This window comes from Onychostoma macrolepis, chromosome 02, assembly GCF_012432095.1.
Source record: "Onychostoma macrolepis isolate SWU-2019 chromosome 02, ASM1243209v1, whole genome shotgun sequence".
NCBI classification, from domain to species: Eukaryota; Metazoa; Chordata; class Actinopteri; order Cypriniformes; family Cyprinidae; genus Onychostoma; species Onychostoma macrolepis.
The window spans coordinates 19,127,634-19,147,398 of NC_081156.1; the positions used below are offsets into that span (position 1 = coordinate 19,127,634).

At 36.7% G+C, this 19,765-nt stretch overlaps 1 protein-coding gene across 10 annotated transcripts in view; it reads left to right on the forward strand.

The window, feature by feature from the left end:
* Window positions 1–19,765, forward strand: part of dlgap1a (discs, large (Drosophila) homolog-associated protein 1a) — a 123,384-nt gene that overhangs the window by 32,634 nt on the left and 70,985 nt on the right. For all 10 annotated transcript variants that reach the window (XR_009266017.1, XM_058799841.1, XM_058799822.1 and 7 more), the window contains one exon: window positions 4,508–4,584. The gene's annotated coding sequence lies outside the window, so the exon portion shown is untranslated. The remainder of the gene's footprint in view (window positions 1–4,507; window positions 4,585–19,765) is intronic.

Below are 19,765 nucleotides of genomic sequence, written 5' to 3' on the forward strand. Positions count from 1 at the left end.
CTTATTCTGTGTTCCACAGAAATTATATAGGTTTTGAATGACATGAGTGTGAGTAAATGATGACAGATTCTTCATTTTTGTGTAAACTATCCCTTTAAGGCTTCCAGCTTCAATCAGTGCTGGTTTTAAAACAACAGTAGCTATATTCACAATTCCCCCTCTGAATTTCTAAATGAGTTTGACTGCTGTGTGAAGAACAGCAATCTGAGCTGCTCTAAAAGTGAACATATTGCATTAGCATGGGTTAGTCAGTTGCCAGGTAGCCTGAGGCGGTGCCATATATCAGTGAGACTGGCTGCTCGGGCTCCTGGCCTCTCCAGCGCTCAGCGTTCCCACCACGTCCCTGCTTTGATATTACTTCACACAGCGGCCCGCATCACGGTAATGGATGTAGACTCATTCATTATCTGCATCAATCACAAGCGCTTAAACCCAGGAGCTGGGTGTAAGAAGAGCCTCTAGTATGGGGACTGAGAATAGCAGACAATTGAATTAGGCTAAGCTCTGTATGCGGCCTGTTAAGACAGTAATTCTCCTGTATTAGTGAGGCAGGAGGGCAAAGGTCATCTCGAGAAGATCTGCGGCTGGTGAAGATGTATGTTTTGGTGGTGTAGCTTTGAAACGCTGAGATTAATGTGCAAAAAAAGTTTAATGTGCTTTTTGGTCAAGGACAATATGAGAGGTTGTTTATGCATGTGAGTGTATTCCACTGTATATTGTACTGTATGCTAATATATTCCTCCATAGTAAATTGTTTGTTTGTGCCTGAGGCGCTGGACTGTGTAAGTGTGATCTGTTTGCAAAGTAACATCAGCACTTTATTATTATGTATGAAAAGACTATAATCTCTTGATGGCAGGAAAGTAAAGTTCAAACACACATTTTTCACACCAGGTCAAACTATATTTAATTACTAAAACAGAGTCAACAAGAGTTCTTTAATCTGCAAACACTTCCTTGTAGGGGTGTTTTTAAATTTAATTTAATTTAATTTTACTTAATGTATTTTAATGTAATGTAATTTAATGATTTTAATTCAGTTCAATTTCATTAAAATAAAACAAAACAAAAATAAATTATTTTATTTTTATGTTATTTTATTTTATTATTTTTATTATTTTTGGTGATGTCCAAATTGAAATTAATTTGAAATATTTTGACACATGCAATTATCTACGATTGAGTCATTTCTTAATGAATAAATTACATTAAGTACACATCTGCTCCTGCCACCATTAATATTTGTGGTGTGGTTTTAATAACTAATGATCTGAAAATGTGTCCATTAATAGTAGTTGAACATCAACTAATGTAGTATTGTACACTGTAAAAAGAAATTTCAAAGCTGTAAATAAAACAAGATTTTTGGCGTACGTTATACAAGAAATATAGAACTGCTTTTGCTGACCTTTTTAATGAACCTATTTGCCTATGAAAATGCTGATCTTATCTACTATTTCAATATTTCTGCTTTAGAAATTCACATTTAATTCTGTTACTTGCCGTTTCTTTGTAAATATTTATTACATTTATTAGCAAATTCTGAGTGAAAATTGTTAAATAAAAAGTATTTTAAAGGGGTCATATGATGCGATTTCAAGTTTTCCTTTCTCTTTGGAGTGTTACAAGCTGTTTGTGCATAGATAAGATCCCTGAAGTTGCACAGACTAAAGTCTCAAAACCAAAGAGATATTCTTTATAAAAGTTAAGACTCGACCACACCCACCTAACACGGCTCATTCAAACACGCCCCCACATGTCTAAGTCATGGTGGGGGGAGATTTGCAAAGCACCGCCCAAATGTATATGCAAAGAAAGGGGGCATGATTTTTATTCTCGCTGTAGTAGTGCTGCTGCCGCCGGCGCCATGTCCTGGAGACGCTGTGTTTTGTTGTGAAAGCGAAACTACTTTGTTTGAGCTTCCAAAAGAGGACACAACTAGAAATCAGTGGTTAAGTTGTATTTACAACACTGTTCCAGAACAGTTCAACCCAAATATTCGAGTGTGTTCAGCACATTTTAACAGAGGATTATTTCCTGAACCTGGGAGTAGCCTGCCAGCTGTGCACAAAGGCTGTTTCTATAAAGTGGGGCAATTTCAACTTTGCAAGGACAGTCTGGCACTTCTGACTCCACAGCCTGTAAGTACGTCTTCTTATTTAAAGAATTTGCCACTGACGATTCAAACGCGAGTTTTGAGCTGTGTAGAGTAGTGCTTGTTGTTTGTCGTTTCTCCGATCACAAATGCAGACATGGTAACGTTTACATGGCGCGATGCATAAAAAGACAGTTTAAGTCATTATAATCAGTAATTATGTCCCCACTGGATGCAACTAGTGCCTAGTTTTTTTAACCTTAAACCGCATAAACACATTGCATTACACCAAATACACAAAATAATGTTCTTTTTAGCAACATCATATGACCCCTTTAATATCAACATGGAATGTATTATAGTTTTGTTGGTATTGTTTTGTTCCATATGCCTTAAAGCGATAGTTTACCTAAAAATGAAAATTCTGTTATCACTCACCCTCCACTTATTCTAAATTTATGTTTCTTTATACTGCTGAACACAAAATAAGAATGCTTGTAACCAAACTGTTGACAGTAGCCATTGACTTCCATAGTATTTGTTTTTTTCTCCATACTGTGGAATTGAATGGCTACCGTCAACTTTTTGGTTAACAACATTATTCAAATATCTTATTTTGTGTTCAAGAGTTAAAAAAAACTCATACAGGTTTAAAACAACTTGAGGGTGAGTAAATGATGACAGAATTGACATTTTTAAGGTTCAGCCTTGAAATTATCCAGTACATGGTGGTAGTTATTCAACTGAGAGGTTGTTTAAGGACTTAATCTGTGTATGTTTCACTTTAAGAGGAAGTGTTCTCTCTATAATAACGCTGGATCACCAATGGGATCTATAGAGAGGGTACAGGGCAGAAATCCTCCATAAATTCAGTTCAGCTGGGAAATCAAGACAGCGCTTCCCACTCATTACGTCTCACACTCAGCCGACAGTTTACCCGTTTGTGTTACGGAGTTTCAAAGATAACATCTAATGATCAAAGCCAATGATGCTCATCTGTGTGAATAATGATGCAGAGGAAACAGCTTGTCTTGAGCTGCATCCGGAGGCTCAGGAAGAGCCCGCTTAATCATACAAATGCTCAGTTGATTGTGTGTGTGTGTGTGTTATCTCATGATACATTCATGGCTCTCTCTAATGCTTTGACGACTGCTACTGTGGAGGATCTCATAAAGAGTTCAATATGCAAATGTTGGGGTGAAATCATAATATTGATCTGATATCTCCCCATGGAGCTCATAAAGGGCTCTTTGGAGTCTCAGTTAAATGACATGACAGAGTGCTATCCTTGAAGTGCCATGAAGAATTTTAATTTTGAAGGGTGGTTTGATATTAAACTTGCCAGAGATGAGAAACAAAAGCCTTTGTGTTCTCCATGGCAACAATAATCTGTGGTTTACTTGATTATAATTTAGTGAAAAACATCACGTCCCATTACAATTCTTTCAAGACAGTATTGTATTGACATTCCTTAAAGATTGTTTAGATGCATAATCTCAATCCCAAAGTGTTACTGAATTTAATTCAGATAAAGACATCTTTTTTTGTAGATAGTTTTGGCTTTTGTGCATTTTTTTTTATTTTTGAAAATTGTATACTTTACAAGAACTGTTAAGTTCAAAATTCAGAACTTTCATTGATATAATGAAACATGAAAATCATTTTCTTTAGCAGTGTTTTGTCTTGTTTTACTGTAAAATATCTAAACATCCTTGAAGCAACTTTTCAGATGTAACTTATAAAATAACAAATTTTAGTGAGGTTTATGCTTAAAACATTTTGCTAACGTAATAAAATTAATTTATTAATTAGATATATACATCTTGAATCCTAATAATTGAATTTTATTTTACACAAATTATTTTACTGGTACACAAGATAAAAATAGTAATTATGAAAATATATGAAATATGTGACTCTTATTTTTATTTGAAGTTATAAAGGTTTATAAGTTTAACAAAGACAAATCTAAATCCTTGTCTATTGCCTGCTCCCTGCCTTTTTTAACAAATTCTAGGTGGTCTGAAATATGATTAATTTATTATTTCTCATGCATATTTCCAAGGGCGACATCTGCCTGTCTGTAAATGCACTTTATATTTGTTTAGTCGTGTTTGTTTACAAGCCTGTCTTTTGTCTGCGAGCCTTTAAAAAGTGTGTCAAGAAGAATCCTCTGCTCGTTCTCTCTCACCCCATGTGTTTGAAGTGCCTTTGCCTTCAACCCTCTCTTTCTGTCTTCATCTCGGATAATAAACACACAACTACTTCTAATGAGAACCATAAAGCCTCTCCCATTTTATTCTTCTCTTGCTCAAATTAGGTAGCGGTATATTTTCAGGCTTTGTGAACGTCCCTGTTGGTGCTCTTGCTAAATTTAATAACCTCAGTTCTGTTTCTCTTTATCCCCGTCAGGCTGGTGTGGAGTTTTGTAACAAAAGGATTCCTGTGTGCACTGGAATATATCAGCCGAAAATGAGGAACTGTTGAGCGTGAGTATGATTTCATGTGTTCCCCAAATATTGTGTGTTATATTATGTGCTTTGTGGAAATCCGCCTGGTTTGCTAATGCTGTTTGTTTGGTATCATTCAGATTAACCTCATTCTTGACCTGATTGTAATATGCATAATAATAATTTAATTAGATGGAACATTGTTTAATATGCTCCCTGTTGTTTGGTGTGTTATTGTGGACAACATGGAAGGACACAAAGTTGTCCGTGAGAAGCCACAGACAGATGGGGTAGCACACCCACCTACGCTCACACACACTCATCTCGTCAAGGAAAACACAGTCTGTTTTAATAGTTGAGGACAGGAGGGTTAGGCTTTCACCTGGTTCTTGGTTGATATTCTGCTGCTCTTAAACATGCTATATATTTTTAAATCAGTCATTTATCTTGTTTTTTCAGAAAATATTTCCAAACATCCTGAAAAGTTTACTTTCTAAGAAAATTTACATTTAAAGGGATAGTTCACCCAAAAATGAAAATTATGTCATTAATTACTCACCCTCGTGTGGTTCCAAACCAGTAAGACGTGCTTAGAAATTTGACATGAAAGAGAAGAAATTGTTGAATAAAGTCGTTATTTTTGTTTTCTTTGTGCACAAAAAGTATTCTAGTAGCTTCATAAAATTAAGGTTGTAACACTGATGTCGCATGGACTATTTGAACAATCTCCTTACTACCTTTCTGGGCCTTGAATGTGGTAGATCCGTTGCTGTCTATGCAGAAAGCTCTGTTTTCATCAATAATATCCCATCTATTTTTCAATTTTTTTACAATTGCATAAATTAAATAGCCAAAATGTGCTTTTTGCTGTTTTTTCCCCTGCTTTTCAAAGGAAAAAATCTATTACAAAACAACAATTTAAAAATATTTACTTAACACTGAACATTTTTTAACATTCTAGCAGACATTATACCAACAAAGCACAATTTAACTTAAAATGAATAAGTTGGTAAAATAATATTTTTGGGCCATTTTTGAGATCCCCTTCTTGAATCAGGCATGTATGTTTTACTGTACAAATAAATGCAGCCTTGCGGAGCAGAAGAGAATTCTTTTGAAACATTAGAATATATTACAGATCCCAATTTGACCACTATGTGTGAACATAATAAATGTATTCTATAGAACTGTTATAGGGTAATTATTATTTCTGTCAGGACCACAATCGTCAAAGATGACTGACAATTAGCATACAGTTTGGATTGGCGGTATGGTTCTGTTCTGGGCAAGAACTCCCTGCGCATCCATGCAGCCTACAATGGCTAAGAGCAGGGAGAGCAGCAATAACCCCCCAGGGAAAACAGAACAGAACCAACATGAAATGTATTGCAGATATCATTAAAGTTCAATAATTTAATGTAACATTTTAGAAATTAATCTGATTCAAGGGAGAATCAGAAGGCTGAATCCTGACTGACAGAGGAGGAGTTGGGGATGGAAGAGGGTAATTAGCTATGGAGCAACGCGAAGCTGGTGATAATACTGATGGACCTTATATATGAGTGCTGTGTTACGTGTTGCATCCCTATAGATAGATGTGGATCAGCTGAGAGTCAGCTGATGCAAGCTTGACTAACGTGACCTGCCAGAACTAACGCTGACGCTAGATTTCTGTCAGGACCACTATCGTCAAAGATGACTGACAATTAGCATACAGTTTGGATTGGCGGTATTGTTCTGTTCTGGGCAAGAACTCCCTGTGCATCCATGCAGCCTAGCATGGCTAAGAGCAGGGAGAGCAGCAATAACCCCCCAAAACAAAACCATATGCCATACCCCCCAATACAAAATGACAGGGAAAATCTCAAGCCTTAGCAACAAGCATGTAGCCCTTACCCAATGAATGAACAAGAATGTTGCCAAAAACCCGCATACGCCATAGCCACAAGCATGTTGCCCTTAACCAGATGACCTAACGAGTATGCTGCCAATACCTGAAAAGCTTAAGCAACATGTTCTCACTTACAACCAGATAGCCTTAAGAACAAGCGTGCTCCCAATAACGACCAGATAGCTTAGGAACAAACATGCTCCCAACAACCAGAAAGTAAGGCACATTGCCATTATGATCACATAAGCTTAGCACAAGCTCTTCACTGAAACAACTAAATAAGTCTAAGCAATGCAGATAGCCTTAGCAATCATGTTTCCAATAATCTGAGAGCATTAAAAAGGAATTTAGCTTAGTTTCCTGAAGACCTTCAGAGATGAATGGAGAACAAAACATAGCCAGCTGGGACGTGGATGCTTGATCTCTTAATATTTCTTCATCTGGGGAATGAAGATCCCATCTGAACTTGTTCTTAGTCAGTCACATAACTCATGGAGTCCATATCAATAATATAACAATGCGTGAAGCAGTGCTAACTTCCAAATCAACATCAGTACGCAAGAAACTTGCACTTTCCCCACGGTCCCTTACTTACGGTTCGCCAAGAGCGATCTCTCCCAGCTCAATGCACGGTACAACAGCTTGTGCGGGGGGCAGTGCCTGTTATATCAAGTGAAATGATGAGAAACATTATCAGCTTTGCCCTTTGGCGGTAATACTGTTTTAGAATTTTTAGGGCAAGTCATATCAGAGTTATTGCCGTTTATCACTGAATGTGTGAGGAAAATCGAACACAAACTTAACCCCGCTGCGAAGCACGTGTTCAAGTTAACAAACTAGAATGAATCGAGGTAAAATCCATAAGGGGAACGAATCCTCTCACTAAATTCCCGATTGCACAATTCCTAGTACTGAGATGATGGCATTTGCCTGGCGAATTCTGCATTAATTGGCTATGGTGATAATGCTGATGGACCTTATATATGAGTGCTGTGATAGGTGTTGCATCCTTATAGGTAGATGTGGATCAGCTGAGAGTCAGCTGATGCAAGCTTGACTAACGTGACCTGCCAGAACTAAAGCTGTCGCTAGATTTTCATTATTATTGTTTTACTTTTTTTATTTTATTCTACAGAACAACAGTAGAATTACAATACTAACATTTATGAATGTTGATGGAGTTGTTGCTTTTGCTCACCTTTTATTTTGGCAGAAACCCGCAGGAAGATCTCAGTGCTTCTTTTTGTTGACAACAGATTTATAAATGATTGTCATTACGAATTTGGGAAGATGTTTGTCGCACGTATCGCATTGTCACATGCCTTTAAAAAATTAATAAAAATGAAGAGGAACAGTGTTTCAGCGCAGATTTTCCTCGCGCTTTGGACTTTGAACCCTGGCGCCACGAGCTCGTGCAGCACTTTTTGAATACACGCAATCCGTGTGTGTATTTGAAAACATAACATTCTGCAGTTTATTTACAAATCGTTTAAGGCCATTTCACGATTTCAGTCATCATACAGTAACAAGCAACAACCACCTCTTCCTCTTCTCATCGGAGACATGAGATGCAGCACTAAGCAGTCTCTCGCTGTCAGTGTTTTGTGCTTGTAATGATTTTTTGCGTTTTTCTCTGACAGTTTTAAATACTTCCACACTGCAGACACGTTTGCTGCATTAGTGCGTGCCACTATTTGATCGTGTCACGTCATTGCTCGGTACATATTATTCGGTCTTTTCACTTATTATTACAATTTCGTTTGCTGAACATTCGTTGCATCCCTAATTAAAATTCATTTTAATACACAAAAACATGCACAGTCATTGTATTTACAATATAAATTTGACTCTTTTTAATATAAATTAGCAGAATAAGCGATCCTCGTGTCATTGGCACTTTACACAGTTTTGCTCCTCAAGTAAAAATTGCATCTCGTTTTAAGGTTGTTTAGATAGTTTTACCAGAAATCGACAACAACCTATTATGACAATGTTCACAAATGACCTCCAGTTGTCGTAGCTTTAGCTAGCAGCTAAACGCAGTGCTTTCAGACAAATAGCAGGTGCAGTTATATTGAGTATGGAGGAGCCATGAGCCACCCTTAGGTTTCTCCCAAGGCTGAGGCTCTTGTGAATCAGCAGTGTACTTGGATTAACTGTCCTGCTCAGGACTATCATCTGATACTGCGGCTCCAGCGCTCCACACACAGTCTGCAGGTTCACTGGATGAGAGTCATGGCTGTTAAGTTATCTAGGAGTGCTCTGTAGAGGACTAATCTGACACACACTGATAAGGGCTTCTGGAGTGCTGCAGCCCGGCTGCTTTCATTAGGACAGAACTGTTTGCTGCACAGGAACACCAGTTAAATGGAGGCAGTGACACGGCCTAATTTAATCACACTCATGTGCTGCATGAACGTTCAATCTACAGCTGCCATAACGCAAGCAAAACAATCTTTCCACTGTGTAGTGGGTCTGCAGTGTTTGATAAGATGCGATTTGATTTTAAACACTTATTAGTTTTAAATTTTTCTCTTCTAAAGTGCTTTTGAAATCTATGGGAATGGATGTTGAAATATGGAAGAGCATATGAATCATTCCTTCTGAATTTGTATTTTCAGTGCGGTTGTAACAGCATGTACCCTGTGCTAAAAGGAACATTGGAAATGAGAGGTTGTTAAACTTACAACCATCGATTGACTAGATCATCCATATATTTTAATAAACATTAGAATCCCACGCAGAGTGACACATAATGATGGGAACACTTTGGAATAAATGCGGCATCTAAAAAGAAACATCATTTAGTCCACAACAGCGTCTGAGTATAAGTCGATCTGAAGAGCAGTACTTGATGACTAATCTAGAATGACGTCCATTGACTGCGAGGTGACAGCCATGAACCGAGGAAGATAGGACGCCACATTTTTTTCTGACATTTTCTTAATTAATTAATTAATTAATTATTTTGTTCCTGAGGGAGAACAGAGGACTAAAATTGTACTGTTTTCAGTATTGTAAATAAGTATTGTTCTTTTTTTTAAGGTCATGACACTATGAGTTATACAACCGAGTTAACAGCTACAGTAAGGACATATGAATGTAAAATGTAGGTGGGGCATAGCGTTAACCTTTTCAACTTGGCTCATGAATATTAATTATGATATGTAACATGCCTAGTAGTCCTAACAGTTTTTTTTAGAGAAGAATTCCTCGTAACTATATAGATTTAACTGATACGCTTCTACTCATTTACTTTCATCATTTACTCATGTTTGAGTTGTTTTGTAATTTTGTAGTAATTAATAATATAATATTTTTAAGTATTAACTTTAATTTATTTATTCATTTATTTAACTAATATGCTTCTACTCATTTACTTTCATCATTTACTCACCTTTGAGTTGTTCCAAACCTGTTTGAGGTTTTTGTAACAATTTATTTTATTTTTAATAATAATAATAAAATATATATTTTAAAATATTAACTTTTATTTTTTGTTTGTTTATTTATTTATTTATTTAACTAATTTGCGTCTACTCATTTACTTTCATCATTTACTCACCTTTGAGTTGTTCCAAACCTGTTTGAGATTTTTGTAACTTTTTTAATTTTGTAGTAATTAATAATAATATATATATTTTTAAAGTGTTAACTTTTATTTATTTATTCATTTATTTAACTAATATGCTTCTACTCATTTACTTTCATCATTTACTCACCTTTGAGTTGTTCCAAACCTGTTTGAGATTTTTGTAACTTTTTTAATTTTGTAGTAATTAATAATAATATATATATTTTTAAAGTGTTAACTTTTATTTATTTGTTTGTTTATTTATTTAACTAATATGTGTCTACTCATTTACTTTCATCATTTACTCACCTTTGAGTTGTTCCAAACCTGTTTGAGGTTTTTGTAAAAATATATATTTTTTAATTTTGTAGTAATTAATAATATAATATTTTTTAATCATTAACTTTTATTTATTTATTTAACTAATATGTGTCTACTCATTTACTTTCATCATTTGCTCACCTTTGAGTTGTTCCAAACCTGTATGAGGTTTTTGTAACAATTTTTTGTTATAATTAATAATATAATATATTTTTTAAAGTATTAACTTTTATTTATTTTAGATAATGCTAGAACTTATAATGGTTGCTTGTTCATTGCATGTAATTTAGTTTGGTAAAATTAAAGTTGCGATGCAACAGAAGTAGCTAGAGACCTTTCTTCTGTATTGTGATGTACATCCAAATGAAACAGGTTATCAAAACAAAAAAAAATGGTTAGAAAGCTGAATTTTTATTTCCCACTGACCTTAAAAAATGAACAGAAATGACTCATTGAGAAGGAGAAGCTGACGCCTTGACCGTGGTTCTTCAACAAAGCTTCTCTTTCACATTTTCCAGTATGTTTTTTTTAATGGTTTTATTTTCATAAAGGTTGAAGAGAAAGGTCTCCGTAAATAAAGCATCCATAAGTTCAGTGATAGAGCTGCCTGAAGTTGCTGTGCATTTTCTAAAAAATAGGCCATGTTGTGCCATTCATGTGTGCTCTTGCCCGTCTTTTGTGAGCGAGAGCGAAACGAGCCGTTTTTGGCACCAGCGAGCATGTCACAGCAGAAGGTGAAACACGTGGTGGGAGATGCACTTTCTCAGAATGGTGGCTCTACGTTGCCCGTGGCGAGAGCTCTGCTTATTAAATATTCAGTTTAATATCTCCATATTTCCCCTCTTTTCCCATATTCTGCTCCCCATTTAAAACAGCTTTATCTGATGAGAGCATGAACTGGAAAAGGTGAAAAAAAAGAGCGATTTTTGCTAGTTTTTGTTAGTGACACAACCTGAATCACACAGGAGCGATAATGGAAGTGAGACACATTTGTGACCCTCATTTTTAAAACGACAGCAATGCACTGATGGGTATATGATGCTCACGCTGAGTACAGATGACGCATTGTAGTACAAATCCTACTACTGCACCAAAATGACAGATGAGTCAATCATTATTGATTCCAACTCTTGAAGAAGAAAATCATTGTACCCTCAAATATAGAAATAACATGTGCTGTCACTGGCTTCCATCTTCTTATTTTGTGTGTGTGTCTCTTTTTAACTTTTAAGTTTTGATTTACTTTTTTTTTATTTCATATGTATGCGTGTCTTATGTAAATGCACTAGAAGGTGATTAGCCTCTCTTGTTGGATCTGAGAACTTTACATAATGTAAAGCATGACATTATGAAGTGTATGTAGTGCATGTAACTCCAGGATATGCTGTTGATACACTTAATGGTGATTATAGATATCTTCATGCTAACATTTCTCTTCAGGCAGTAGTTATTCAGCATGCTCTCAGCACAGAATGACTACAAAACCCCATCAGCTGCCTCCAGGTAGGCAAATTAATTGTTGTTCTAAGATACCTTGCTTTGGCCATATTCAAAGGCAGCATCACATGTATCCTAAATGCAGAAGGCAATTCCAGAATGCATCAAGTTAAGCAATTTAAGATGGTGGATATGAAAGATAAAAAACTAAAATAGTGATTAAAATAGTTTAAAATAATTGAAAACCCTAAATTTGTGTGTACTTCACTACTATTCCAAATTTGGTGTCAGTAAGTTTTTTTTAATTGTCATTTAAAGGAACTTTCATTATAAGGGTGAATTAAATTAATCAAAACTGACAGTAAAGACACTGATGTTACAAAATGTTCTATTTCCACCAAAATATTAGGCAGCACAACTGTTTTCAGCATTGATAATAATTAGAGATGTAACGATTCACTTTAATCACGATACTGATTTCTCGATGCGACTTTCTTGCTTTTTTTTACAAAATTAGATTTATGACAAAAAATTAAAAGGTGTCATTTTATTATTGCTTGGACAAAATGTTGCATATTTATTTGTGAAATTTAACAAAACTAAATTGAAGTTTTAAAACAAACCCCAAAACAAATAAATAAATAAATAACACAAATGAAAGAAATCTCTTCACATAACCAAACTAAGGCTTTGCATGTGTTCTTTACATTTAAAATTTGAGGCAACCACTGTATTTTAATCATAATCCAAACAAAGATGCAGAAAGTTTTTAATCTAAATTAGATTGTGTAATTTCAAAATTGGAGCAAAAACAAAATGGCCTGACTTTAGTTTTGTGAAACTATGCTACATTAAACATATCTGCACGAAACAAAAACAGCAGACGGGTTGAATGAAAACTGCAAATTCACTCTCTGCCAGCAGATGGCGCTTATGGAACAGCAGAAATATAGCGTTTCCCTGGTTGCCGCTGTAAACAAAGCAGCGCCGTGCTTACAAACACTACTTTAACATGCATTATAGATGCATTAAGATGAAAAGAAAATAGCATCTACACTTTTCTAAAAACAGTCAGTTCCCCTCAGAGAAACATTCATATAAACTCCCACCCCCAATTGTATTGCGATTCACATTACATCTCAAACATTTTTGTACTGATTTTCAACTGGTTCAGGGTGCATCGTTACATCCCTAATAATAATAATAATGTTTCCTAAGCAACAAATCAGCATATTGGATGGATTTCTGAAGGATCATGTGACACTGAAGACTAGAGTAGTGACTGCTGAAAATTCAGCTTTTTCATTGTAGAAATAAATGAAAATATATTCAAGTAGTTATTTTACATCACAATGTATTTCACAATATTGCTGTTTTACTTTATTTTTAATAAATGCAGTCTTGGTGAACATAACAAACTTCTATCAAAAACTTAATATCTTACTGACCCCAAACATTTGAGTGGTGGTAGTGTATATTTGTGTGTTCTGTCATCACCCGTTTTGAAATCAATTGTGAGTCAAATCTCTACACGTATGACGCATAGAGTTGCTGCCTATGTAGAGTGTTCCAAACCAGTCACTTATGAAGATCTATTTCAGTTTGGATTCTGTCATAGACGGCAGCTGTGTATGTAGGCAGTAGGTAGTGAAGCAGCTCACTAGGTTTTATAACAGACCTAATGAATTTCCTTCCTGCCATATGCATCTTAACAGAAAATTTTGCCTTGTGATGATTCACTCTCATTGTTATATTTTTAATTGCGCGCGTTCACTTCATATTAACATGGTGCTGTCTTATTAAGCATATCCTGTATCTTAGCATCTCATGTCAGATCTTTTGCTACATGGCACCTTGAATGAAAATTGGTTGCACACTCAATGAAACCCCGATGAGAAACAGCAGAGGCTTCCTTTCCCCACCATTACCTCTGACCTACAAACACACGTGTGAGTCAAGCTAATACTTACTAGCGTCACTGATTCAGTGCTCACATGTGAGGCACAAGCGCTGTGAACACCTCCTCTTTTTCAGAATTGGAAGCTTTAGTTGCTAAGTATATGCTTATATTTTTTGACTTACATCACTTACAGAGAAAACCTCTAGACACAATATTGAAATTAAAGTTCTTACCTCAATAAACTCCTTATTACTCGTTACTGATAGTAAGTAAGTTAGTTGTTGTTGTAGTTTAGGTATTGGGTGGGGTTAAGGGATCTAAAATCTCTTAACCCTTAATTTAGGTATTGGGTGGGGTTAAGGGATGAAATAAAAAAAAAAAAAAAAAATATATATATATATATATATATGGTCATAATAATAAGGCATTAATATGTGCTTTATATGTACTAATAATCAGCCAATATGGTAGTAATATGCATGTTAATAAGCAACTAGTTAATAAATATTGAATAATCATTAGGATTTATTTTTTGTTTATTTATTGTTGTTGTTGTTCCTTCTCTGATCAAAAGTGAAGACATTCAAAATGTTACAGAAGATTTCTTTTTCAACTAAATGCTTTTTCCTTTGAATTTTCTATTGATCAGTGAATCCTGAAAAGAATGAACATAAAAATATTAAGAAATATTCAACAAAAATATTAAGCAGCACAAATGTTTCCAACATCGATAATAATAAGAGCAGTTGTCAAATCAGCAGATATCCAGCTCCTATGACTGGTTGAACTTGCTCAGATGAAACTTCCTGAATTCATATGAGTACTTTAACTAAATATGAGCTTCACATTTCTGCTTTTAAACTGTCCTGAACACTGGTCCAGTGTAAAATAAGAACACTGTAAAAACATAATGAGGTTGTCTCCTCTTTTCCATCATTCAGAAGAACATTCAGTTCAGTCTGTACACAAAACAAACCTCTTCCAAGAGACGATGACTAGATTTCCCAGTTCAAAGGCTTCTTACAGACCTCATTGGCATCAGATTTGAAAGCACTGTTGAATAACGCATTCAAGAGACAAATTAGAAATTACAAAACAAATTAAAACAGCAGTTCCTCCCCCAACGAGAAGAGAGCGGAGTGTGAAAGTGCAAATTGATGAGTGTTTCACAACACTGTTACTGGTGGATTCAATAGAGGGTGGTATTTTAGCACCCTGTGAAGGAAAGTGCGCTGAAAATGGGATGATAGGCTGCCGAGCTACAGTAGTACAGAGCACGCCACATTGTGTATATTAGGGGAGCTGACCAGGGTGCTGAAGTTAGAGTCTGATGCCTGTGTGAATATCGGAGCTGTCCATGGTAGCACAGACTGTTAGAGATGCAGTAATTTAGTTTGGAATTTCTTTGGTGACGGTGTCTCATTACATTTACATTTGTAAATGTAACCCTAACCCTAGCATGGTTGTCATAAAAATAGACTTAGCTAAACAAACTCAGACACGTTCAAACATTATTCTCAGTAAAATTAAAACAAGACACCCGTGTACATCTAATTCCATTAGCTCTATGTTAGATTTCCCACAAGACTTTACAGTCTTACACTGCAGTTTGAATCTGTTTATGCAAATTACATGAACTTTTATGTTCCCCCAAGTCATCCAACTCAAGGCACTAAACATTAACAGAGGACATTTGCATCGGGAAAATGTGAAGAGGGCACTCGTTTGATATTTGTTTGCTTGTTTCTTTTTTCCCTTCTTTGTCTGTGTGTGTGTGTGTGTATGTGAGAGATAGAGAAGCACATTAATGAAACAGTCATGGCCTGAAGAAAACATTTTATGGGGAATGCAAGTGGCTAATACCAGCTGCATGTGCTGCAGAAATACTGGCAAGAGATTTTCCCAGCTGAAGACGCACTCCCTCATATAACCTGTGGGAGTTTTTATCAGTATGCACTGTCCTTGAACTGTGAGAGTCTGATTTTAATCATTTGCAATTATGGCAGGATTACATACAAGTCATGTGGGTCACATGCTTCTAGACCCCAGCCTTTTATTTCATTTTATTTTATAATTTAATTAAATTTATTTATTTAGCTATCAGGATAGAATTACAATGTCGGCATGTAGTGTAAATGTAGGTTTGGCAGACTTTTTGATGTAGTTTTTGTTCTGTTCATAAATGACAACAGTCATTTACCTAAGATGTTCTGCATTTGGGAACAGCGAATGTCAGACTATCTTGAAAACCTAAAACATGTATTATGAAGCAGTTCCTAATAACATAATTTTTTTAATTACTTATGCTTAATAACTTAGCAACAAGCAACTTAGGACTTTGTGAAGTTGATTTTGAAAAACCAACCATTTTCTTTTTCTAACATGTAGAAATACTTACACAGTATCATAATCGCAGGAAAATATGTTTCACATCGAGGGCGTCATGTGGCATCATGGGTGGGTTTGGTGACATTTGTGCCCCAGGGGCCGATGATACTTTGATCCAGACCTGTTTGCAGTGATTGACAAAAAATGTGAAGAGTTATGATCTTACAGTGATCTATGGGGACACCTGACTGGCAGTGAGAAGCCCCACCTGACTGGGACTGATGTTACACCTGTATTCTGTCAGGAAGAGACCTGTCATCCTGTCATCTTGTGTTCTTGGAAATCTGTTTAATGACATGGATTTTAGTGTTGATTTAACAAGCCCACACTTGAATAACTGAATCAGTTGGGTTTACTTGATCATTCGAGTCTCCATTGCCTTGTAAAACCTAATAGAGCACCACAATTCACATATTACTCATACTTGTTGTGAATCAGTTGGCCATGTTTTGGATTTAAAGGGATAGTTCACCCAAAAATGAAAATTCTGTCATTACTGATTCACCCTTATGTCATTCCAAACCTGTAAGACATTAGTTCCTCTTTGGAACACAAATTAAGATATTTTTGATTAAATCCAAGAGTTTTCTGACCCTGCATAGATAGCCAAGCAACTACCATGTTCAAGGCCCAGAAAGGTAGTAAAGACATCATTAAAATAGCCCATGGTTCAACCTTAATTTTATGAAGCTACAAGAATAGCTGTTCAAAGAAAACAAAAATAACGACTTTGGATGAGGCATTTTTATATAGCACTTTATTGTGTATTGCTGTACACCCAAAGCGCTTTCACAATCATGAGGGGGGTCTCTCCTCAACCACCACCAGTGTGCACCATCCACTTGGATGATGCGACGGCAGCCACAGCACAACAGTGCTCACCACACACCAGCTACAGGTGGAGAAGAGAGAGAGTGATGGAGCCAACTCAGTAAATGGGAATTATTAGGAGGCCATGGTCGACAAAGGCCAGTGGAGGGAATTTGGCCAGGATACCGGGGTCTTTACGAGAAGTGCCATGGGATTTTTTTTTTTAATGACCACAGAGAGTCAGGACCTCTGTTTAACGTCTCATCTGAAGGACTGTGCTTGTTGACAGTATAGTGTCCCCATCACTATACTGGGGCATTAGGACCTACACAGACCACAGGGTGAGCACCCCCTGCTGGCCTCACTAACACCTCTTCCAACAGCAACCTATAGTTTTCCCAGGAGGTCTCCCATCCAGGTACTGACCAGGCTCAACCCTGCTTAGCTTCAATGGGCAGCCAGTCATGGGCTGCAGGGTGATATGGCTATACTATAGAAATGGTGAATATTTTAACATTTTATTCATCCCATTTGCTTCCATCGTAAGTAGCCTACCTCAGTTTAAAGGTGCAGTAGGAGATCTTGGAAAATGCTAACTTTAGCCTGATAGCACTAAAAGCGAATGTCCCACCCTCCCTGCAATCGCCGTCCAAAGCCACGCCCCCTGAACGCATACGCTCATTACTACATCAGCCGTTCCCAATTCCAGTCCTCGCTAATCTTCAACGGATTTCCCCTACTCAGGGAGTAGGGAGCAAAGACCACTGTGTAGGGAGCATGTCAGTCAGAACACAGTTCATGCACGTAGCTCTCTTCTAACGAGCTGGTTATCTGATTCAGGTGTGTATTAATTAAGCAAGACATGCAAAATATGCAGAGACGGGGGGGTTGTTTTGTTGATGTTTGTAGGGCTGGGCGATATATCGAACACGATATTCATGCGCATCTCGTCAGTAAAGCCGGTTCCGTGATTAGCGCTAAATCTACATCACCTGTTTTCAAATAGAGCGCCATTTAATACACAGAGCTGTAGTTCACTGACAAGCTACGCAATATCGCGTTCATTAACGCAGATGAATCGCCTTCGATAATGAACGCGATAATCACCTAATTTAACCCAGATTTTTGAAAGTAAAGCATTGAGAAGTGGAAATAGTACTCCTAAGACATGTCCTGACGAGCTGAAGCCATCAGGAGCAAAAACACCTCAAAACTGCCCAACTCTCCCCATCCTTGGCCCAGCAGCCTTTCTCCTCAAAGCGTTGCCTGAACACCAGCTGAAAGGAACATTGCAACATAGCGGTGAGGAGTGGATAAAGAAACACTCTCTCTCTCTCATTGCATCTCCTTTTGCTTGCTTCTCTCTCTTCTCCATGTCTCTCCTCTCTTGCTTTCTCTGAAAGAGAGCTCTTTCTCTGTCGCTCTTTTTCTTTCTCTCAAGCCCACGCCTGGTGCAGGCTCGGTTGAATCATGGGATTGAGTGGGTGGGAATGTGCTTCTTTTCTCCCAAAGACACGCAGACATACATACACACTGGAGCACACAAACTCACACACTCTGACGTATCCCAGGCGGACTGGAGGATGCAGCCTGCGGCTCAGCTTTCTGACATTTCTCCTCCCTTATCTCTTCTTTTCCTTCGCATTTCCTCGTTTTCATGTGCTGATGCATAATGGATTTCTGCATACTGCCCGATGTGTGACATAATGAGCCAGTGCTTGCTAACCTTTTGATTCCATTAAAACTGCGTTACAGATGCTTTTCCTTCCCCCACTCTGTGATTTCTCGTGCACGGCAGCTGAAAAGCAGATTGATGTGAGAGTATAAACAGTATTACTCAACATATGGTTTCATCAGGCCAGCCACCACATATGCAGTATGCAGACACTATGGAATTGTGATTTTGATTAGCCAGTTGTGGCATTCTGCGGTCAGATATTTGTGTGTAATGACGCTAAAGTGTAGATTTGCCTGTTGTCCCTGGCAACGAATTTCACTTCAGAGTCTTTCTTCCAGCACACTAAAATAATTTCAGCTCAAATCAATATTTCATGCCCATTTTATTTATGTAAGTTGCAATGTATTAAGCACTTTAGGATCAAGACCCGTCTGCTTTGTATTTGCGTCCTGATGATCTTATCTGTTTTATTTTGTAAAAATGACCATCACTAAAAGCATCAGATTTAAATTACAATTAAGATTGTCTCTTTGTATATTCAGATCCTCCTGGGGAGTTCAAAGTCCTAATCAGATGCATATCATTTTGATGATATTTTTTTACTTCCCTATTTCTACAAAATGAAGAATAAAGAATTTGCATCTGGCATGTTTTTGCTTTTTATGTTTTTATCTAATTCATGGAGGTGCTGTAATTGTTTTGAAAATGCAAATGGGAGAAAAATTACTTTATTAATTTAAACAAATTTACTGTTAATACAGATGCTGCATCCATTTCCAGCCACCATGTTTTCTAACTGACAAGCCCTTAACTTGGAAACTCTGGGCTGAAAATGATCTTTCAGGCATAACTTGAATGATTTGAGGTGAAACTGAAGCTTATAGTTAAAGGCCCTTCTGTCTCAATTAGCGGTTAAAATGTGGCTAGTTAGCATGGTTATGTTAGTCCCTGCTGGTATACTGTATACCATCTGGACCCAAAAAGCATCGTTATAGTCATTCAAAAGTAGCCTTGCATTTTGTCTAAAGAAACGGTCAGACTTAACACCAGCATGAAAAGACCACTTTAGTGTGAATTTCAATGCTGGTCCAGGCTTGTTTATGCTGGTTTGATTCTAGTCTAGTCTGATTCTACACTGTAAAAAGTGATAAGTTGACTTAACTTAAAAAAATTGAGGAAATCCGTTGCCTTAAAATGATTAAGTAAATAATAATTTTTTTT